This window comes from Neofelis nebulosa, chromosome X (assembly GCF_028018385.1).
Source record: "Neofelis nebulosa isolate mNeoNeb1 chromosome X, mNeoNeb1.pri, whole genome shotgun sequence".
In the NCBI taxonomy this organism is placed as follows: domain Eukaryota; kingdom Metazoa; phylum Chordata; class Mammalia; order Carnivora; family Felidae; genus Neofelis; species Neofelis nebulosa.
Window position 1 is genome coordinate 58,300,807 of NC_080800.1, and position 24,122 is coordinate 58,324,928.

General features: G+C 37.9%; 1 protein-coding gene and 1 pseudogene across 5 annotated transcripts in view; both read left to right on the forward strand.

Annotated features, from left to right (window-relative positions):
• EDA (ectodysplasin A) overlaps positions 1 to 24,122 on the forward strand; it is a 402,767-nt gene that overhangs the window by 97,467 nt on the left and 281,178 nt on the right. The gene's annotated exons all lie outside the window — the stretch shown is intronic.
• On the forward strand, positions 19,020 to 23,203 carry LOC131502983 (chromobox protein homolog 3-like; annotated as a pseudogene).

Sequence of the window (24,122 nt, forward strand, 5' to 3'; positions counted from 1 at the left end):
TGTCGGGCTCTGTGCTGACAGCGCAGAGCCTGGAACCTGTTTCAGATTCTGTGTCTCCCTCTCTCTCTCTGACCCTCCCCCATTCATGCTCTGTATCTCTCTGTCTCAAAAATAAATAAATGTTAAAAAAATTTAAAAAATAATAAAATTTGCATTTTTTTATAGATTCATTTTTTTTCTGCTGAAACTACTGTCTTTCCATTCATTTAAAGTGTGTTACTGCATGGGGCATACTTTTTAATTTTTTTTAACGTTTATTTATTATTGAGAGACAGAGAGACACAGAGCATGAGCAGGGAAGGAGTAGAGAGAAGGGGAGACACAGAATCCGTGGCAGGTTCCAGGCTCTGAGCTGTCAGCACGGAGCCCAACGTGGGGTTCGAACTCACAAACCGTGAGATCATGACCTGAGCTGAAGTCGGTCGCTTAACCAACTGAGCCACCCAGGTACCCCTGCATGGGGCATACTTTTAATAGCTGTGTATTCATTTTCTATTGCTGTACAATAAATCACCACATGCTCAGCAGTGTAAAACACATACATTTATTATCTCTCAGTTTTTGTGAAGTCTGTCCGTGGCCTAGTTGACCAGTGTCTCACAAGGCTGTAATCAAAATGTCACCTGAGCTTCATTCTTATCTGGAGCTTGGGGTCCTCTTCCAAGCTTTCATGGTTGTTGGCAGACTTCAGTTCCTTGAAGCCTATAATACCCTCCTACATGACCCTCTCCATAGGCAGTTTACATTATAGCAACTATAGCAGCTTGCATCTTCAAGACCAGCAAAGAATCTCTCTTTGGAGTCTGCTAAGACAGAGCCTTATAGAACACGACATAATCACTGAAGTGATATCTCATCACGTTTATCATGTAATATAATCTAATTAGGGGAGTGATATCCCATCATCTTTGTATTTTCTATTGCTTGGAAGCAAGTCATATATCCTGCCTGCACTCAAGGGGAGAGGAGTACACAAAGCCATGGCTACCAGGAAGCAAGAAATCTTCTTAGGGTGTTTGCCATAAGCTGCTTTGAAGTGTTTGATAATTACAACATCTAGGTCATATAAGGCATCTGTTGATTGTTTTTTTCTTGAGAATTTGTCACATTTTCCTGGTTCTTTGTATCTTGAGTAATTTTGGAGTATATCCTGGGCATTGTGAAAGTTATGTCATGGTTACTCATGTAACCATGAGTTACGTTATAATCCTGTAGAGAAAATTTTTTAAAGATATTCAACCAAGTTAGGGTTGGACCACAAGTTCAATCCTACCTTCTGTGGATGGAGATTCTAATTTTAGTTCAGTTCCAAGTCATTAGGTTACTGTTTTATTTCTGTTCTGTGCATGTGCCACTCAGGTGTTTGAGTGCTGGGTTGTAGTTTAAATCTTAGTTCATTCCTCCTGCCCTTTGTTATCTTTTGGGTCTTTCCTGCACTTGTTCAGCTTTGGAATGAGCCCGGGACTTGTGTGAATGCATTTACAGGATTAGGAGATCTTTTTCTCTAGCTCTCTCCTATACAGAATTTCCTTGCAGAGCCCACTTTTGAGGCCATGGTGTCCCCTTTCCTGGTTCCTCTGGCCAGAAATTGTATCTCTTGGATTTTTGGTTGCTTACACAGCCATCACTGGCAAACAGCTCCATGACTGGGCAAAGCTGCTAGAGAACACAAAACCCAACAGAATTACATCTCATTCTTTGGGTTATAGTAGTCCCTTGTGTGGTTACTCTACCTAGTAACATGGGGTTTCTATTCAGATTTTCACAGAATCATGCCAGTATTCTGCTGTATAGCTCTGCAACTGGGATCCACTGTCAGGAAAAATCTGCAAGAGAAAAAAATATATAAAATATCCACCTTGTTGCAGGCACCTTTTCTGAGTTTTAACTCCGTTTCAAAATCTACCTGCTTTTGGGGTGCCTGAGTGGCTCAGTCAGTTGAGCACCTGACTTCTGCTCAGATCATGATCTCATGGCTTGTCTCATGGGTTCAAGCCCCATGTTGGGCTCTGTGCTGACAGCTCAGAACCTGGAGCCTGCTTCGGATTCTGTGTCTCAGTCTCTCCCTGCCCTTCCCCTGCTCATATTCAGTCTGTGTCTCTCTCTCAAAAATAAATAATCATTAAAAAAACATTTAACAAAATCTACCTGCTTTTGATTACTTTTTCAATCTTAAGGTACTTGATTTTTGTTCGTTTTTAGTTGTTTATCAGAAGAAGAGACAAGCTGTAGTGGGATTACTCTATCTTGGCCAGAACTGAAATTTGTCCTTTGACTTGTAAAGTATCTGCACATTTATATTTTAAGTACTTTTCTTATAAACAATAAAGAGTTTGCTTGTGCTTTTTAAATCCAATGTGATAATACATGGCTTTTAATTTGAATATTTAGATAATTTTCATTTAATATAATTATGGTTATGTTTGGGTTTAAATTTACCATTTTGGTATTTGGATTTTATTCGTTCCATTTGCTGTTTGTTTGTTTGTTCTCTTCCTCTCTATTCTTGCCTTCTTTAGGAATAATTGAATTTTTTTAATATAAATATATTTTTTAATATAAAAGTATACCTTTATTTTGCCTTTTCCATCCTTTGTGCTATTGTTGCCGTATATTTGTTTTACTTCCATACACGCTATAAACCACAAGATGCATTGTTATTATTTTTACTTTAAACAGTCATTAATCTTTTAAGGAGATTTTTAAAATGACAAAAGTTCTTTTATATTTAGCATTTATGGCACCCTTTATTTATATAAATCAAAGTTGGCTTCTGGAATAATTTTTCTTCTGCCTGAAGAGCTTCATTTAATGTGTTTTTAATGTAGGTCTGCTGCTCATTAATTCTTTCAGCTTTTGTTTGCCTGAAAAAGTCTTTATTTAGTGCTCAATTTTGAAAGACAACTTCACTGGGTAAAAAATTCCAGGTTGACAGATTTTCTGTCATTACTTTAGAGATGTCACTCCACTGTATTCTAAATGGAGTAGTTTCTGATGAGATGTCTGTGATCATTCTTACCTTTGTCCCTCTATGTAATATGCCTTTAATTTGAATTTCAGGATTTTTTTTTTTAGTACTAGTTTAAAGGAATCAAACTATGGGCACCTTATGTGGTTCTGTTTATGTTTAACTTGATTGAGATTTGTTGACCTTTAATTTTCAGGCTTATCATCTTTAATAAACTGACAAATTTGGGCCATTATTATTTTTTCACCCTTATCTGTTTTGGGATGATCTGTTCATTTAAAAAATTTTTAGTCCTTTTGCTCTAGGTGATTTATTTGGTATGACTTCTATTCCTTAGTGTTCAAGTTTAGTTATCTTTTTCTCCAGTGTATAATCTATTATTAATCCCATTCAATATACTTTTCATTATAGATATCATATTTTTAATCTCTAAACATTCTATTTTTTTATTTCAGTAAAGTCAGTAGTGATGTCGTCCATTTCTTTCCTGATTCTACTAATTCAATTACTATCTCTGTTTTGCTTTGTCAGTTTAGCTAAAAGTTTCTCAATTTTGTATTATTTTCAAATAACCAACTTATGGTTTTATTGATTTTCCATATTATTTTTCCATTCACTATTTGATTAATTTTCATTCTAAACATTTGTATTTATTTATTTACTTTGAGAGAGAGAGCAGGGGAGGGGCAGAGAGACGGAGGACGGAGAGAGAGAATCCCAAGCTTGCTCCATGCTGTCAGTACAGAGCCTGATGCCGGGCTGCAACTCAACGAATCGTGAGATCATGAGTTCAGTCAAAATCAGGAGTCAGACGCTTAACCAACTTAAGCCACCTAAGTGTCTTGAGTAATCTCCATTCTAATCTTTATTATTTCCTTTCTTCTGCTTGCTTTGGGTTTAATTTGCTCTTCTTTTTCTAGTGTATTAAGATAGATTACTGATTTGAGATCGACTCTTTTTTAACGTAGACACAGCTATAAATTTCTAAGTATTGTTTTATCTGCATCCCATAAATTTGATATGTTATGTCTTCATTTGTATACATATCAAAATATTTTGCAATTTCTTTTTTTGAGTGAAAAAAAATTTTAATGTTTATTTATTTTTGAAGGAGAGGGAGACAGAGCTTGAGCAAGAGAGGGGAAGAGAGAGAGGGAGACACAGAATCTGAAGCAGGCTCCAAACTGTCAGTGTAGAGCCCGACATGGGGCTTGAACTCGCCAGCTGTGAGATCACAACCTGAGCCGAAGTCGGACACTTAACTGACTGAGCCACCCAGGCGCCCAAAATATTTTGTAATTTGCACTGTGATTTCTCCATCGACCCATGGATTATTTAAAAATCTGTTGTTTATTTTCCATATATTTATGTATTTCCCAAATTTCTATTAATATCTAATTTCATTACACTGTAGTCAGAGAAGATTATTTACATGATTTGTGTCTTTAAATTTATTGAGGCTTGGGGTGCCTGGGTAGCTCATTTTGTTGAGCATTTGGCTCTTGATTTCAGCCCAGAGTCATGATCTCATATTCATGGTTTCATTCCCCACATTGGGCTTTGCCCTGATAGCACAGACCCTGCTTCAGATTCTCTCTCACCCTCTCTCTCTCTCTCTCTCTTCCCCTCCTACACTTGTGCTCTCTGTCCCTCTCTTTCTCTCAGAAAAATAAGCAAAAATTATTGATGGGCCACCTGGGTGGCTCAGTCAGTTAAGCATCTGACTTCAGCCCAGGTCATGATCTCACGGTTTATGGGTTCCAGCCCCACGTTGGGCTCTGTGCTGACAGCCCAGAGCCTGAAGCCTTCTTCAGATTCTGTGTCTCCCTTTCTCTCTCTGCTCCCCCCCCATCATGTCCTTTCTCTCTCTCTCTCTCTCTCTCTCTCCTTCCCTCCCTCCCTCCCTCCCTCCTTCCCTCTCTCTCTCTCTCTCTCTGTCAAAAATAAATAAAAACTTTAAAAAAAACTTAAAGAAATTACTGAGACTTGTTTTATGGCCTGGAATGTTGTCTAAATGTTCCATGTACATTTGAGAAGAATGTGTATTCTGCTGTTTTGGGATGGAGTCATCTATGTCTGTTACATGTATTTGGTTTATAGTTTTGTTCAAGGCCTCTATATCTTTGTTGATCTGCCTAATTGTTTTAATCATTGTTGAAGGTGGGATATTGAAGGCATCAGCTATTATTGTTGAAAGGCCTATTTTCCCCTTCAATTCTGTCAGATTTTCCTTCATGTATTCTGGAGTTCTGTTGTTAGGTACATATATGGTTTATGATTGGTATGACCTTCCTGACAGATTGACCTTTTTATCATTATACAATGTCCCTGTTTATCTTTTATAATTTTTTTAAGTCTATTTTGTTTGATATTAGTATAGCCACTCCAACTTTCTTATAGTTGCTGTTTGCATCATTTATCTTTTCCATTCTTTACTTTCACCCAATTTAGATCTTTGAATCTAAAGTAAATGTCCTGTAGACAGCATGTAATTGAATCTTATTTTTAAAGCTTTTTAAACAAATGTTTACATATTTATTTTGAGAGAGAGAGTGTGTGTGTGCAAGTGAGAGGTGGGGCAGAGGCCAGTGGGGGGGGGGCGGGAATCCCAAGCAGGTTCTGCACTATCAGTGTGGAGCCCGATGCAGGGCTTAAACTCACAAACCATGAGATCATTACATGAGCCAAAGTGGGATGCTTAACCGACTAAACCATCCAGGTGCCCCCGATCTTATTTTTCAATAGAGTATGACAATCTCTCACTTTTAAAAAAAATTTTTTTTAATGTTTATTTATTTTTGAGAGAGAGAGAGAGACAGAGTGCGAGTGGGGAGGAGCAGAGAGAGAGGGAGACACAGAATCCAAAGCAGGCTCCAGGCTCTGAGCTGTCAACACAGAGCCCAATGCAGGGCTGGAACCCACACTGTGAGATCATGACCTGAGCCAAAGTCAGACGCTCAACTGACTGAACCACCCAGGTGCCCCCAATCTCACTTTTTATTGGATTGTTTAAATCATATTTAATGTTGTTATTGATGTAGTTGAATTTATGCCTGTTACTTTACTTTTGGTTTTCTGTTTTGTGTCTTTTCCCCCTCTGTTTGTATTTATATGCTTTCTTTTCATTAAATGAATATTTTCTACCATAATACTTTAATTATTTTTATGATTTTTTCTACTATATTTTTAGTTACTTTCCTTGTTGTTGCTTGAGCTCACCATTATATCTTAATATATCATAATGTAGTTCATATTTTTACCAATTTAATTATTGTCAGAGATAGACCTCTTACCTGTGTATAGTTTACCCTGCCTCCCCTTTTTGTGCTATTATTGTTTCTTGTATATCTATATATGATACACATCCAACAATACATTAGTATATTTACTATCTTATATCATTTATAGTTTTAAAGAAGCTAAGAGAATAAATGCAAGTATATATTTATAGAGTTGATCATATTAGTCTTTCTATTACTGTACTTATTTGCTTCATTTTTTCCTATAGTTTCGTTCCCATATGATGTCGTTCCCTTACTTCAGTACAGCTTCTTCTCACCCACTTTCCTGGTGCTGTTATTGCCAAACAGCAATATTATATTTCTATATATTAAATGCCCAACAATTCCATAAAATGTATATTTTCATACAAATTAATTAAACGAAATGAGAAAAATACACATTTCACTGCCTTTTACATTTATCGAATAACCTTTACCAGTGCTCTGTGTTTTTTATTGTAGGATCAAATTAACATCAGGGTCACCCTCTTTCAGCCTGAATAACTTCTTTTAGCATTTCTCGTGCGGCTGATTTGCTAACAACAAATTCTCTGTCTTTGTTTTCCTGGAAATGTCTTTATTTTACCTTCATTTGTGAAAATAGTGCTTCTGGATAGAAGATTCATGGTTGACCATTTTTGGTTCAATATTTAAAAAATATCCCACTGCTATTCAACCTCCATTGTCTGTGGTAGGAATTCTCTGTTAAACTTAGCGGGTTCCCTCCTTTGTGATGACTTGTTTTCCTCTTGCTGCTTTCAGGATTTTCGTTTTTTGTCTTTCAATATTTTGCTATTATTTGCCTGGGTGTGTATCTCTACCTTTATCTTACTTGAAGTTTATTAAACTTCTTGTATGTGTAGGTTAATGTTTTTCACCAAATTTGGGGAGTTTTTTGGCCATTGTTGTTTCTAATATTTTTTTCTATCTCTCTCATTCTATTACTATATTACATATATGATGGCTTATTTAATGGAGTCCTGCATTGATTGCTCTGAGGCTCTGTTCATTTTGGTTCATCTTCTGTTCTTTGGATTGTACAACTTCCTAGTCTTTCCTGAATTCATTTCACTGATTTCACTCTTCTATATGTAAAATCTATATATAACACCTCTAGTGAATTTTTCACTTCAATTATTATAATTTTAAACTCTAGAATTTCCATTTGGGTTTTTAAAATTCTGTGTATTTAGCTTCTATATTAGATGTGACATTGTTATGATAGCTTCCTTTATTACTTTAGCCATGGTTTCCTTTAGTTCTTTAAACATATTTACACTATCTGCTTTGAAATTTTTATTTGCAAAGTCTAATATCTGATCACTCTTGAGGACAGTTTCTGTTTCCTATTTTTTCCTGTGTGAGTCACACTTTCCTGTTTCTTTGCATATCTTGTATTTTTTGTTGTTGAAAATTGAACATTTTAGATAAATAATTGTAGAAACATGAATACTGATTACAGCCCTCCCCCCCCCCCCCCACCTCCTGGGCTTCTTGTTGTCTGTTGTTGATTTGCTTAGTGACTTAGCTGTACTAGTTCATTAAAATCTATTTCCCTCAAAGTATAAAGCCTCTGATGTCTCCTCACAGGGAATAAGATTTGGTGTGTGGATAGTCACCTTGGGATGGCAGTGGTTTTAACAAAATCTATTTGATTGTCTTTTTCTAGTCTGTGTTGTCTGTCTCTATTGGTACAATCAGCATTAATTGCCATCTGGTTGTTGTATTCTTTTGACAATGTCCTGGGGCATAAATTGTTCCATCTGATCTAATTAAATTCAGGTCCTTTTGCAGGGGTAGTTTTGAGACCAGTATTTGAGATATATTATGACCCTGGGAAGCCTCTTCTTAGCTACATCTTTTCTTGGTTCTCTCTTTTCAGCTTCTAGCTGATGTATGGTTTTGCTATCATGGGCCAACCAGTCCTTTCTTAAGTGCTTACCAGCGAAATCTCCACTGTTTTTCATAGCACTCTGTGGTTTGAACTTCCTCATGCTCTGTTCAAAATAAAATCAGTTACCTTGGGGAGAGTTCTGGAGTTCTCCATTCTTAGGGCCTTCCTGTTCTGCTGGGAAAACATCTATTCCTTTACTCAAGAGCTAGATGTTAAGACAGTGACCTGCTTCTCAGTTATATCCCTAGTTTATTCACAGTGTTCTGGGTGGAGGTGGTAGCTTCTAGATTTCTTGACTTTACTGTCTTGGTATGGAACCTCATCTTATAAGCAAGCTGAGGTGAGGGCATTTGAGGCCCAGTATTCTTGGCCTGTCATGCCTGCCCCATGAGTGGTAGCTGAGTAGAGGAAAGGGGTCCTAAGTCCTTTCAGCCATGCCCAATCAGATTAGAGCTTCTGAAACACAGGGTTGGGGATGATTAATGTGGGTATGCTTGTATACCCCACGTGAGATTGTAATCCTAGGTTTTGAGTTGAGGGGGAAAGATCCCAGGTAGTTGGCTGCAACTGCCCATGTAGCTTCTGTCACACTGAATCGGGGGACTGTCAGGTAGGGGCAGGGAATGGATCATGTCTTAAAAGCAACAGACTGTCATTGTTCTTACCAAAATTTAGTGCATTTTCTTGATGAAATGTTTGTTGGTTTGCTGTGTGTCCTTAGGAAAATTTCCAAAGAACTTTAGTGGTTGTTACTTTTTTATAATTTTAACTAATTATGGTTCTTTACTGGGTTTAAAGTCTGCCAAGTTCTTCATGCCACTATCCTGTAAGTCATTCTATTCCTTTCTCATCATTTCATCATTCCTGTCTCATTTCAGCTTTCAGTAGCTTCAGTAGCTTTCATGAGCTTCTCTCATGCATATATAGATTCCATAATCAGCCAGAGACTCAAAGAGACATCTTTGTAGGTCTTTGGAGCTCATACTCTCTATATAGCTCCCTTTTGTCTTTCACTCTCCTCAACAATTTCAAACCACATTGGCCACTCTGAACTCTATTCTCTGTCTCTTCAATTCCCTGATCTCTTTTTGAATTCCCTCTCCTTGCACCGTGTCATGGAAACTGCCTCCATACAGTAAACTGGGGCAATGTTACACTTAATTTTTTTATTTTCCTTTTAGCAGGGGGAGATCACAGTCCTGTGTTACTTGTCTGATATCTGAGAAAGGTTGTTTTACACCCCCCCTGGTTTTCTAGTCACTTAAGGAAGTACAATATATCTGGTCCCTTTTATTCCATCTTGGCTAGAAGTAGAATTCCCATTCCAATGTTCTTCTGCTACTTCCTTTTTGCACAGTGATTAAGAACCACAATTCTGGATTTTATTTCTGGCTGTTTAAGGCAGTTCACTTCACTTTTCTGTGCCCCATCTTCCTCTTCTACAAAGCAGAGATAATAAGAGTATCTTCCTTCTAGGATTGTATTAAGTGAGTTATTGCTTGTTAAGTGTTTATGACAGGATATGGCCAGTAGGAAGTTGAAATAAGTTTTCACCACTATTGCTATTACTACTACTATCTTCATTTCCAATATATCACTGGGGAAATTGCCTAAGGCATTACTTGTGGAAGGGATATAGAAGAGGACTAGATCAAAATACCTAGTATTTGTAATTAAATATTAGACACAATACAGCAGCTGGAATTTTATGTGTATAAACTCATTTATTTGTATTAATATACAAACTTAAGATGGCAGACTCTTTGAGATGTTAGAGAACACCTATGTTGATTCACTTAGTTTGCACAAGAGCAGCATTAGGTCTGTAGAGCTGATTCCCTGGGCTCATACTATATAATAAGTCAGTTTCTGACTTCCATTAAGTACTTTTGGTGTCACACCATGATATTACTTGTCTTTTCTATTTCTAATGCCTTCTTTCACCACAATCCAAGTGAAAATGTTGCTAGTAAATCTCTAAAATTATGTGATTAAAAAAATTGATATAGGGGCGCCTGGGTGGCGCAGTCGGTTAAGCGTCCGACTTCAGCCAGGTCAGGATCTCGCGGTCCGGGAGTTCGAGCCCCGCGTCGGGCTCTGGGCTGATGGCTCAGAGCCTGGAGCCTGTTTCCGCTTCTGTGTCTCCCTCTCTCTCTGCCCCTCCCCGTTCATGCTCTGTCTCTCTCTCTGTCCCAAAAAAATAAATAAAAAACGTTGGAAAAAAAAAATTTTTTAAAAATTGATATATAACAATGATAGTGTTAACTGACCACAGTCTTTGGGTAATTAACCCAAGAGTAGGTGGATATGTTCAAAACCCAAGCATTTGCAGAATATCCATGGCCTATTTCTATTTTATGAAGATCTGGAAATAGTTAAGGTGGCTAATTTTGGAAATGTGTTGTATTTCCATCTGGTCTGAAATCAGTGGACTTGAACTTTATGCTATATGAGATGGAGACATTTTTTTTAAGTTTTTATTTTAAGTTCCAGTTAGTTAACATACAGTGCACTATTAGTTTCAGGTGTACAAGTGATTCAACACTTCCATACAACACCCAGTGCTCATCACAACAAGTGTACTCCTTAATCTCCATCACCTATTTAACCCATCCCTCCACCTACCTCCTCTCTGGTAACCATCTGTTTGTTTTCTGTAGTTAAGAATATGTTTCTTGGTTTTCCCCCCTCTCTACTTTTTCCCTTTGCTCATTTGTTTCGTTTCCTAACAAAACATGAGTGAATTCATGTCAGCCTTTCTCTGACTGACTTATTAAATAGCAAGATTTCCTTATTTTTTATGGCTGAGTAATATTCCATTGTATATAAATACCACATCTTCTTTTTTTAATATAATTTATTGACATTGGTTTCCATACAACACCCAGTGCTCATCCCAACAAGTGCCCTCCTCAATGCCCACCACCCACTTTTCCCTCTCCCCCAACCCCCATCAACCCTCAGTTTGTTCTCAGTATCCAAGAGTCTCTTATGGTTTGCCTCCCTCCCTCTCTGTAACTTTTTTTCCCCTTCCCCTCCCCCCACAGTCTTCTGTTAAGTTTCTCAGGATCCATGTATGACTGAAAACATATGGTATCTGTCTTTCTCTTACTGATTTATTTCACTTAGCATAATACCTTCCAGTTCCATCCATGTTGCTGCAAATGGCCAGATTTCATTCTTATTGCCAAGTGGTATTCCATTGTATATATAAACCACATCTTCTTTATCCATTCATCAGTTGATGGACATTTAGGCTCTTTACATAATTTGGCTATTGTTGATAGTGCTGCTATAAACACTGGGGTACATGTGTTCCTATGCATCAGCACTCCTGTATTCCTTGGGCAAATTCCTAGCAGTAAATACCACATCTTCCTTATGTATTCACCTGTTGATGGACATTTGGGCTATTACCATATTTTGGTTATTGTGGATAATGCTGCTATAAACATCAGGGTGCATGTATTGCTTTGAATTAGTATTTTTGTATTCTTTGGGTAAATATCTAGTAGTGCAATTGCTGGTTCATAGAGTAGTTCTATTTTTAACTTTTTGAGAAACCTCCATACTGTTTTCTAGAGTGGCCATGCTAGTTTGCATTGAGATGGAGACATTTTATGAGACACCAGGTTTAGAGACTGTTATATAATATTCCCAGAATCTTCTTTTTTTTTAATATTTATTTATTTTTGAGAGAGAGAGCACAAGCAGGAACAGAGAAAGAGGGGGACAGAGGATCCAAAGCAGGCTTTGCACAGACAACAGATTGCCCAATGGGGGGGCTTGAGCTCAGAATCCATGAGATCATGACCTGAGCCAAAGTCGGATGCTTAACTGACTGAGCCATCCAGGCACCCCCAGAATCTTGTTTTTGTGTTAGAAGTTAAGGGGTGCCTGGGTGGCTCAGTTGGTTAAGCATTTGACTTAAGCTTGGGTCATGATCTCATGATTCATGGGTTCAAGCTCCATGGCAGGCTCTATGCTGACAGCTTGGAGCCTGGAGCCTGCTTCGGATTCTGTGTGTCCCTCTCTCTCTGCCCCTCACCTTCTCATACTCAGTCTGTCTCTCAATCTCACAGAAATAAACATTAAAGAAAAATAATTTTAATTACTTATCTGGGCACAAATAATGTGGTATTCATACTATCTGATGAAGAAAGCAAGTGGATGTCTCCTGTTGACTTTGATACTCTATTTTGAGCCCTCAAACCTTCCATGTATGTGTGACATATTGTGTCAGGAGAACAGTGCATTTGGTGCTTTACTGTAATGCTCTTCACCATATCAAGGTGGTATTCTAATAAAACTGACAATCTGTTGTTCAATGTCTGTGTGCCAGGCATTGTGCTATACCTTTTACATGCATTATCTCATTTACTTCTTATAGAAACATTTGGAATTGGTATTATATTCCAATTTTACTAAGGAGGAACCTGAGGCTCAAAAAGATGAAGTATCTTTTCCAAGATTGCATAGCAAGCTGGGAGTAGATATAGAATTCTGGTCCTGGATGTCTTACTCTGAAGTCCTGTGCTTCCCATAAGACTTGGAATTATTACTGGAATTTTTGGTCATAGCATAGCTATCTAATGCATGCCTCTACTTCATGAACTCTTAATGTCATAAAGATACTCCAGCATGTCTTTGTACCGCAAAGGTTAACAGGGGAAACAAAGAAATTAAAGGTCTTGTGTTAGATAAGATTTTGATTTTTTTAATGTCTTATTTATTTTTGAGACAGGGAGAAACAGAGCATGAATGGGGAAGGGTCAGAGAGAGAGGGAGACACAGAATCTGAAGCAGGCTCCAGGCTCTGAGCTGTCAGCACAGAGCCCGACGCGGGGCTCGAACTCACGGACAGTGAGATCGTGACCTGAGCCGAAGTCGGACGCTTAACTGACTGAGCCACCCAGGTGCCCCAAGATTTTGATGAAAGAATGCAAGAAGCTAAAGAAGTGCTATGAACTCAACCCCTGAATGGTATCCACACATGGGTTTTACTAGCCAGCAGGTGATCTTCAAGAAAAGAGGATTGTAAAAGGTTGAGCAAAAAGACTTTGTAGTCATTGTGGTTGGGGGGTGGGAGGATAGTGCTGATAGGTGCTTTATATACTTCTGATCCTCATAAAAGTGCTTTAAAATAGATGATATCACCCTATTTCTGTATAAATAACTTGAAACCTAATAACTTGCTTCAGTGTATAAGCTGGTATATTCTTGTAGAATTTGGCAGTGAGCCCTCAGATCTGCATACTCTATAGTCCATGATCTTTTTTTCCTCTCTCACTCTGCCTAAAGTGGCATCCACATAGCACCAACCCTGTGAGTAGCTTCTCTTTCTCCCTGCTAGGGTCTTCTGGATCATTTTTCAATGAATGTGTTTTCCCATCACTTAATTATTGTTTCACTGGAGAGCTATGTAGGATTGTTTACATCACACGTAATTCATCTGGAGTCTATGAAGGGCAGGAATGGGGATATTTGAGCAGTTCTCACATCCTGATTAACATCTTCAGTTTCTATGCTTTACCTTGAATTGTGTCAGCTTGTGATAATACTCATTATCTCACACTGATCACAAGTTCCATTGAGTAGCTATGTTTTCAATTGATAAAACCTAAAAAATGATTAATTAATAAATGCCATTTGTCTATGAGGTTAAAACTTTCAGAAATGGGGTCTTTTATGGGGGGCGGGGAATAGAGTAAAGAAAAAACTTGATGGAAAGGTTTAGAAGCCATTGCACCAATAGATCAGCAGTTCTTGGAGTTAGTTAATGCTATTTAAAATTGGTGATCTTCCTAGCTAATGGTTCTGCCTCCTGTCTTTCATTAACTTTTAATCAGAACTATCAAAAAGAAAAAAACCCAAATACATGGCATTGATCTCCCAAATCTTTTGATTTTGGCTCCCCTTTGCTCTAGAGCATCAAAGTTGTCGTTGCTCATTAAGAAGGAAGAGACCTCACAACCTCACTGATGGAATTGACTTACCAGTGTTCCAAAACATGGAGTACCCCAGAAACATTCAGTCATAGAAGCTAAATTATGAAAACCAAGATCTACTCCTCTCTTCCTTTCCCTTTCCCCATTCATTCTGTCATTGTTTTTTTTTCCACTCTCTTTCTTCTGTTGTCTCTCATCCTCTCTCTCTCTCTCATTCTCTGTCTCCCCTGTAATTCTCTTTGTCCCTTGTTCTCTCTGTCTCCCCCATTATTTGTATTGTAGCTGCCTCTACTTTATGTAAACACTAAGCAAGAAGCATGTTTGCTTCAGGTTGTCATGGAAATGTTGCAAGTGGGCCTTTTAAGGAAACTGTCCTCTTACATTAGTGAAATCACCCAGATCTTCTAAGGTTGGTAATTTAGGGACATTTTCTACATAGAGATTACAGTTCAGGGCTCCGAAGATCAGCCACCACTCCCAACCTGAACTTCTGTTCTCCTGTATCTAGTTTTCTTCCTATTGTGTCTTCTAAGAGATTTGGGTATAATTTTAATAAGGGAAAGGATGGATTTCTTCAGACTTCTATTATGATTTAAAATTCTTTTCAGCCTACAAGACATATTTTGTGACTTCCAGTATGCTCTTTTTCAGAGCAGAAACGAGGGTACAAGTTGGAGTCTTGGGGATACAAAATCTGGCTTGGAGTGGGAGCAAAAAAAGTGGAGTGAGGAGAGAAAAAAAAGTCTTAAGTCTGACAAGGAGAGGCAGACAGGAAAAGATGAAGGTTTTGCTGCCAGAAGGGGGTTCCTCTCCCCTCTTTTGCCACCAGAAAGAAAATTGAAGAGAGGCACCACGTCTGGATGAAGAAAGGGGGAGACAGGCAACAAATTTCAAAAATAGTTAAGAAAATGTCAGATGGTAATCAATACGAAGAAGTACAGAATCCACATAATAAAATAAAGATAAATAATGATGAGAAAGATAGTTATGATAGGATGGTTAGAAGGCATGTTGGAAGAGATAACATTTAAACTGAGCCTTATCGAGGAGACAAATCTAGCCACACAAAGAGCCAGGAGAGAACAACTGCTACAGGTAAAGGAAAAGGTGAGTTCAAAAGTCCTGAGATTAGGAAGAGTTTGGTCTTTCTTAGAACCCAAGGGAAAATATGAGTAGTGTGAAACATCAGCAGAGGCCAGATTATTCAGAGTGGCTTTTATAGGCCATCATAAGCAATTTGGATTTGTTCTGAGGTTAGTGGGAGGCCACCAGAAAATTTTAAGGAGGAATGCAATTGATCAGATTGTACTTTAAAAAGATTACTGTCTACAGAGTGGACATTGGATTGTGGGAAGTCTGAGGTTTTTGGAGGTGACAGTGGGGTTTGTGGAGTCTGGAGCCAATGGCACGAAAGAATTCTTGAAGATGTCTTTGATGCAAAAAAGGTGATTTTATTGAAACATGGGGACAGGAGCTGTGGTCAGGAAGAGCTTCCCTGGGACCTTGAGGAGAGACTGGTTATATACTATGACATTGGGGGAGGTAAAGTCCAGGGGACGTTTCCAGGGAGATTTTCACATGCTAAAGAAAACTCACAGGATACTGGAGGCCTAGCTATTGTCAAGCTAAGGTGGTTTCCCTCTAGCAAAGCATTAGCATTAAGACAGTAGGGAGTTCTAGAGAAACATTTTACTCTGCCAGCCTCAAGTATTTGTCAATGGGCTGCAGGTTATAAGGAAATTTAGTTCTCTGTGTCATTTCCTTCTGCCTTTGTTCCCCTCAGCACTATGGAGAGGTGATGGGGACTTAGTTCCTGCAGGACTTTGATCTCTAATGGTTAACCATTTGTTTTTCCCCTTTTCTTTGTTCTTGGGCAGCCAGGAGTGTGGAGGAATGTCAAGCGTATCCCCCCTGGTTGTTTGTGTGTGTGTGGGGGGGGAGGTGTTTGTGCCCTGTCAGCTTGCCTTGACTTCCCTCATCAAGGAGGCAACTATTTTTGTCCTAGGGAGAGATAATGTATGTGGTCTTAGTTTAAGATGATAAGGATGGAGAATGAGAGAAGTGGGAGGATTTGAGTTATAATTTGAAGATAGAGTCAACAGGGCTTGCTGATAGATTGGATATGGAGATAGAGGAAAGGAAAAAATTAAGGCTTTCCTGTCTTTCTAGTTTTAGTATTTTGGGGAACTCAAAATAGGTGTTGGAAAGGTGGTCATCAGGATTAACAGGTGAGACAGTGATTTTGAAAAGTAGAAGCCCAAATGAGACTGACAGAGACTAGGAATTGATAGACTAACAGCAGTCACGTCAACAGCTACCATGCCAGTAAGGAGGGCAAATATAGGAGGATGAAAGCCCCTTGGAGGAGACTTATGGTAGGAAGTTCCTTAGCCTATGCATGTGTTGGGGGGGAGCATTTAGGTGGTACAGGAAAGAATTGGAAAGCTTGGAGATTCAGTATTTGAGTGGGGTTGTAGGGGGGAGTTTGATGTCTCCTTTTGCCTTCATTGTGATTCAAATATTTTAATTTTAGCCCTCAGGCTACTGAGCTCCATAGAAACACCTGTTAAGCTTATAATAGAAAAATCTTTGGAAATGGAAAACACAGTCTTCTGTTTACAAAAGAGTTGATTAGGTAAAGGCAGAGAAATAAGATGATTTGCAAAGTTCTGTATCTGCCCATCTCCAGGGGTATGCAAAGTTATATATTACTAAGGACTGTGCTAAAAAGGCCTGTCATGTGATACTTGTAAGTGTTATCATTGGTTATGCTGGTTGCCTTTAAGGAATTACAGTTTTGATACTATTACATTAAAAAAAAAGCAGAGCGGGGCGCCTGGGTGGCTCAGTCGGTTAAGCGGCCGACTTCGGCTCAGGTCACGATCTCGCGGTCCGTGAGTTTGAGCCCCGCGTAGGGCTCTGTGCTGATGGCTCAGAGCCTGGAGCCCGTTTCAGATTCTGTGTCTCCCTCTCTCTCTGCCCCTCCCCCGTTCATGCTCTGTCTTTCTCTGTCTCAAAAATAAATAAATGTTAAAAAATTAATAAAAAAAAAAAGCAGAGGATCTTTAGGGTAATTGATAAACCAACAACCATTATTTGACTGTATCCTTTGTGAAGATAGCATAGTATAGTAGCTAAAGGCATGGATTCTTGAGATGCCTGGATTCAAAGCTCTGTTCCACCATTTACTTGCAGCATTATTTTGGGTCATTTAACCTTCTCTAAGCCTAAGTTATTATGTATGCAGTGAAGATAATGGAACTTCCCTTATAAGGTTGTGTTGATGATTAGATGTATTGATATTTATAAAATGCTTAAAACAACATCCATATTAGTGTTTGTTAAATAACATAAAATAAACAAGCACTTGGATAGGAGGATTATCAATAAATATAAGACTGGCCCTAAATACTGGGTCATTGGGTAGAGTAGGCAGGACAAAAAATAAAAGCAACTTACTGGGAGTTGAGACACAGGTTTAGAGTCGCTTTGAAGTAGGACCAGGGGTGCCTGTTATGACTTGATTAGTCTTTTTCTGGCTACAAGACAGGAACTAATGTAGACCTCTTGAGGCCTGGAGGTAGGTGAAGAATCCCTAGATTCTGTAAGAACGTTGAACTGTATACAAGTAATAGAAACAATGCCATGCTGACATTAGGTCTAATAGAATATTAGTCCCTGAAAATCACCATTTTACCAAAGCTAAATATAACTCCCAATGTGTCCATTAAAAAACAATTCCACTCTCTAGAGGTTTCTTTTTCTTCTTTCTTTCTTTCTTACTTTGTTTCTTTCTTTCTTTCTTTCTTGGAAGAGATGGAGCTATCACTTCTGTCATGAGAAAGGGTGAAGTAAAAAAAACTTTGATAATTTATTTTTCTCTTGAAGAAGTGACCTCAAAGTTTTTATTGCTATACATAATTTTTTCTTTAACCAAAACATTTTCTCCTTCCTCCCATTTTATCTCAAGTATTCCCATCCAAAAGACATAATGGCATTCTTTGTATACTATACTGAGTGGTGCTTTGTGAGCATCAAATGGCAAAAGTCAGCATCTCTGGATGGATCAGGATAATAATTATAAGTGGCACATTTATCTTATTCCATCTGTGGAGTTCACAGAGTTAAGGCCCTTTTTAGAGTTATAGGGCTACATGGGTTTAGAGAGGTCTCACCCATCTTCCTCCTTCTAGTCTTAACTCTACTTAAACCTTTCTAGAAAGATGAATCCTTTATTTTTAAGGGGCCCCGGGAATGAAATTTTTCATGATCCTTTTTTTTAATTTTTAAAATTTTTATTTAGTTTTGAGAGAGAGAGAGAGAGAGAGCGAGCAGGTAAGGGGCAGAGAGAGAGGGAGGCACAGAATCCAAAGCAGGCTCCAGGCTCTGAGCTGTCAGCACAGATCCTGTCTCGGGGCTCAAACTCATGAACTGTGAGATCATGACCTGAGAGAAGTTGAACCCTTAAGCTACTGAGCCACCCAGGTACCCCTGTAAGATCCTTTAAGTCCTTTAAGTCACAGATATAGATGCAAACGCCTCAACAAAATATTAGCACTGAATCCAACAACATATTTAAAAAATCATACAATAAGATTAAGTGGGATCTCTTCCCAGGATGCAAGTGTGCTTCAGTATTCACAAAAAACCAACGTGATATGTCACATCAATAAGAGAAAAGATGAAAATATTATGATCACTTCAATAGATGCAGAAAAAGCATTTGACAAAGCATAACATCCATGCATAATTAAAGCCCCCTGCAAAGTAGGTCTAGAGGGAATGTATTTCAACATAATAAAGGCCTTATATGAAAAACAGACAAGAGGTGTTCCTGGGTGGCTGAGTCAGTTAAGCCTCCAACTTCGGCTCAGGTCATGATCTCAAGGTTCAGGGTTTGAGCCCCTCATCGGGCTCTGAGCTGTCTGGCTCTGTGCTGATAGCTCAGAGCCTGGAACCTGCTTCGGATTCTGTGTCTCCTTCTCTCTCTGCCCCTCCCCTGCTTGTGCTTTGTCTCTCTCTGTCTCTCAAAAATAAATAAACGTTAAAAAAAACAGACAACATTATACTCAAGGGGTAAAAACTGAGAGCCTTTACTCTAAGGTCATGAACAATACAAGAATGTCCACTCTCACCACTTTTCTTCAACATCATACTTGAAGTCCTAGCCACAGTAATAAGACAACATAAAGCAATAAAAGGCATACAAGTTGGTAAAAAGAAGTATATATGCATTTGACATGTGATTATATATAGAAAACCCAAAAGACTCTACCAAAAAACGACTAAACTGATAAATGACTTCAGTAAAGTTGCAAGATATAAAATCAATGTACAGACATCTGCTGCATTCCTGTACCAATAATGAAGCAACAGAAAGAGAAATTAAGACAGCAGTCCCATTTACAATTGCACCGAAAACAATAAAATACCTAGGGATAAACCTAACTAAAGAGGTGAAAGACCTGTACTCTGAACAGTATAAAACCCTGATGAAAAAATTGAATATAACACAAAGAAATGGAAAGACATTCCATCTATACTCCTGGATTGGAAGAACAGATATTGTTAAAATGTCTGTATTCCCCAAAGCAATCTGTACATTTAATTCAATCCATATCAAAATACCAGCAGAATTTTTAACTGAGATAGAATAAGCAACCATAAAATTTGTAAAGACCTCAAATAGCCAAATGAACATTGAAAAAGAAAAGCAAAGCTGGGAGCACTTGGGTGGCTCAGTTGGTTGAACGTCTGACTCTTGATTTCAGCTTAGGTCATGGCCCAGGGTCATGAGATCAAGCCTGGGAAAATTAAACAATTAAAAAAGAAAACAAAAGCTGGAGACATCAGGATTCTGCGTTTCAAGTTATATTACAAAGTTGTAGTAACCAAAGCAGTATGCTGCTGGCACAAAAATAGACACATAGATAAATGAAACAGAATAGAAAACCCAGAAATGAACCCACAATTATATGGTCAATTAATCTTCATTAATGAGGAATGAATATCCAATGGAAAAAAGACAGTCTCTTCAACAAAGAATGTTGGGAAAATTGAATAGCCACATGCAAAAGAATGAAGTTGGACCACATACAAACATAAACTCAAAATAGAGTAAGGACCTAAATGTGAGACCTGGAATCATAAAAATCCTTGAAGAGAACACAGATAGTAATCTCTCTGATATTGGCAGTAGCAACATTTTTCTAGATATGTCTCCTGGGGCAAGGGAAATAAAAGCAAAAATAAACTATTGGGACTACATCAAGATTAAGAAAAAAGCTTCTGCACAGCAAAGGAAACATTGAACAGAACTAAAATGAAGCTACTGGCTGGGAGAAGATATTTGCAAATGACGTGTTTAATAAAATGTTCATATCCAAAATATATAAAGAACTGATGAAAGTTGACATTCAAAACACAAATAATTCGATTACAAAATGGGCACAAGACATGAATAGACATTTCTTCAAAGAAAACATACAGATGGCCAACAGACACATGAAAAGATGCTCAACATCATTCACCATCAGTGAAATACAAATTAAAATTACAATTAGATGTCACCTCATGCCTGTCAGAATGGCTAAAATCAAAATCACAAGAAACGACAATGTGGAGAAAAAGGAACCCTGTGCACTGTTGGTTGGAACACAAACTTGTACAGCCACTCTGGAATATAGTATGGAGTTTCCTCAAGAAGTGAAAAATAGAACTGCCCTACAATCCAGCAATTGCACTACTGTGATTTCATCCAATAAAAACCCCCACTAATTAATTTATTTTTATTTATTTATTTTGAGAGAGAGAGAGAGAGAGAATGCAAGAATGAGTGGGGGAGGGGCAGAAAGATAAGGAGTGAGAGAATCCCAAGCAGGCTCTGTGGTTGATTCCCATGAACCATGAGATCATGACCTAACCCAAAACTTCAGATGTGTAACCAACTGAGCCACCTAGGTGCCCCCCAAAACACTAATTCAAAGGGACACGTGCACTCCTATGTTTACTGTAGCATTATTTACAATAGCCAAACTATGGAAGCAGTCCAAGTGTACACTGATAGATGAATGGATAAAGAAGTGGTATATATATGCAATGGAATATTATTCAGCAATGGAAATGAACCAAATCTTTACATTTGCAACTATATGGATAGAGCTAGAGACTAATGCTAAATGAAGTAAGTCAAAGAAAGACAAATACCATATAATCTCACTCATATATGGAATTTAAGAAATAAATGAGTAAAGGGAAAATGAGACACACCAAGGAACAGACTCTTTACTATAGAAAACAAACTGATGGTTACCAGAGGGAAGGGTGTAGGGGATTGAGGGTAATAGGAGATGAGGAGTAAAGAGTAGACGTATCATGATGCAAAAAAATTTTAATGTCATTTAAAAAATAAAGGCTAAACAGATGACCCAGTAATTCCACTCTTAGTTATATACTTCAGAAATCAAAACATATGTCCACACAAAAACTTTACAAAGAATTTCATAGAAGCATAATTCGTGATAGCCAAAAAGTGGAAACAACCTAAGTGTTCAGCAACAGATGACTGGGTAAACAAATTGTGATGTCATCATACAATGGATTATTATTTGTTTATAAAAGGGAATGAAATTCTGATACATGCTACAACATGGATGAATCTTGAAACATTATGCTAAGTAAAAGACACTAGTCAAAAAGACTAAGTAGTGTATTATTCCTTTATGAAATATCCAGAATAGACCATTTCATACAGACAGAAAAGTAGATCAGTAATTAAGGCAGGAACAGGGATGAGGGTTGCAGCAAAAATGAGGAATGACTTGCTAATGAGTGAAGGGTTTCTTTCTGGGATGTTAAAAGTACTTACAAATTAGATTGTGGGGATGACTGTACAAATCTATGATTGTACTGAAATGTATGAACTATAAATAGGTGAATTTTATGGTATATGAAGCCAATCACAATAAAAGCTGTTTAAAAAAGAAAAGAAAAAGGAAGAAAAGACTAAATGGAGAAGTCACTTGGAGAGAAGAGGACCTGGAACTACATGCAGAAAGAGAGATGCCCCACCTTCCCAGCATTTAAATTAAGCCTTTACAGAACTCCAGCCCCAGCCACCAAGTACTGCAACTATACAAGAGAACCAGAGGCAAGATTTGCAGAACTGCTCAGCTGAGTCAAATCTTCATACATAGCTATGGAAGCTAATAAAGTGGGTATTATTTTAAGCCACTAAGTTTGGGGGTAGTTTGTTATACGTTGATAAATAACCAAAATAGCCACTTGGGAAAAGATACCACAGAGTCCAAATCGGTCAGAGATCTAAATGCAAATCTTAAAGCAACAGAAGAATTAGAAGAAAATATGGGTAGATTCTTCTATAATCTGTGTATGGGGAGAAATCTTTCTAATTACGTCTCAAAATGAAGATGCAATAAAATAAAATATTTACACATTTAATTACTTAAAAAAAATTAAGTCTTTGCAGGACAAAAGGTCCATTAAAAAATAAATAAAGGGGGAGATGCTGCAAACCAGGGACCCAGAACTGCTCAGAGGCAGTGAATAAATGCTCTTCAAGCCTGCAATAAAAAATGGCCTCCAATAAAACTACATTGCGAAAATTGGGAAAGAAATAGAATGAGAAGAGAAAAAAAGTAAGAGGCAGAGCCTGAAGAAAAGTACTGAAATGTACTGAAATGACATGTAGTGAATGGGAAGGTGGAGTATTTCCTTAAGTGAAAGGGATTTACAGATGCTGACAATACTTGGGAACCTGAAGAAAATTTAGATTGTCCAGAATTAATTTAAGTATTTCCTTAATTTTCAAAAAACTGACAAAGAAAAAGATTGTACGAAAAGAAAATCTGTATCTGACAATCTGATGATAGCAAATCAAAGGAGAAAAAAGATGCTGCTGATAAATCCTGAATGAATAATTGGTGCCACAGGCAGCAGTGGAGAATTAATGTTTCTCATGAAATGGAAAGAGTCAGATGAGGTAGACATGGTGCTGGCAAAAGAGGCAAACATCAAATGTCCTCAAATTGTAATTGCTTTTTATGAGGACAGACTAAGGTGGCATTTTTGTTTAGAAGATGATGCTCAATAACTTATATATATATAACTTATATTGCTCAATAACTTATATATATATACACATACATACATACATATATATAATCTGGGTTTTGGGGGTTTTTTATGTTTATGTATTTTTGAGAGAGAGAGAGACAACAAGAGTGCTAGTGGGGATGGGACAGAGAGAGAGGGAGATAACAGAATCCAAAGGAGGCTCCAAGTTCTGAGCTGTCAGCACAGAGCTCAAAGTGGGTCTCAAATTTGTGGACAGAGGAGAGAGATCATGACCTGAGCCAAAGTTGGATGCTTAACCTACTGAGCCACTAAGGTGCTCTCCTGGGTTTTGGTTTTTTGATTTATTAGTGTGAAGAAATAATATTCTAATAAAAATCAACTTTGATAGGTTCAATTTGAAGTAGTATTGGAGGAGTTGTTGTTGTTTTCCAGTCTATATCTATTTGTATCTTTACAAATGAAAGTTTTCTGTAGTTGATTCCTTCATCAGGAAAGAATATTTGAGACCATGGGAAAATGTTTAGAGTCATTACTCAATCAGAATTTGTGTTTTACGGGGCACCTGGGTGGCTCAGTCATTTGAGCATCTTACTGCATCCCAGGTCATGATCTCACAGTTCATGAGTTTGAGCCCTGCATAGGGCTCTGTGCTGACAGCTCAGAGCCTGGAGCCTGTTTCTTACTCTGTATCTCTCATTCTCACTGCCCCTCCCCCACTCGCACTCTGTCTCAAAAATAAATAAACATTAAATAAAAAAAGAATTTGTGTTTTACTCCCATATGCCTAAGGGCCATCTGGGTTTTTGCTTATTTGTGATTGTTTTGTGTGTATACATAAAAATACAAACGTAAATGGTTTCCTTTCCTTTCCTTTTTTTTGGACATTCACCAAAACAAAAACAGCATTTCATAATCATGGCTAAGCCCATGTTTCT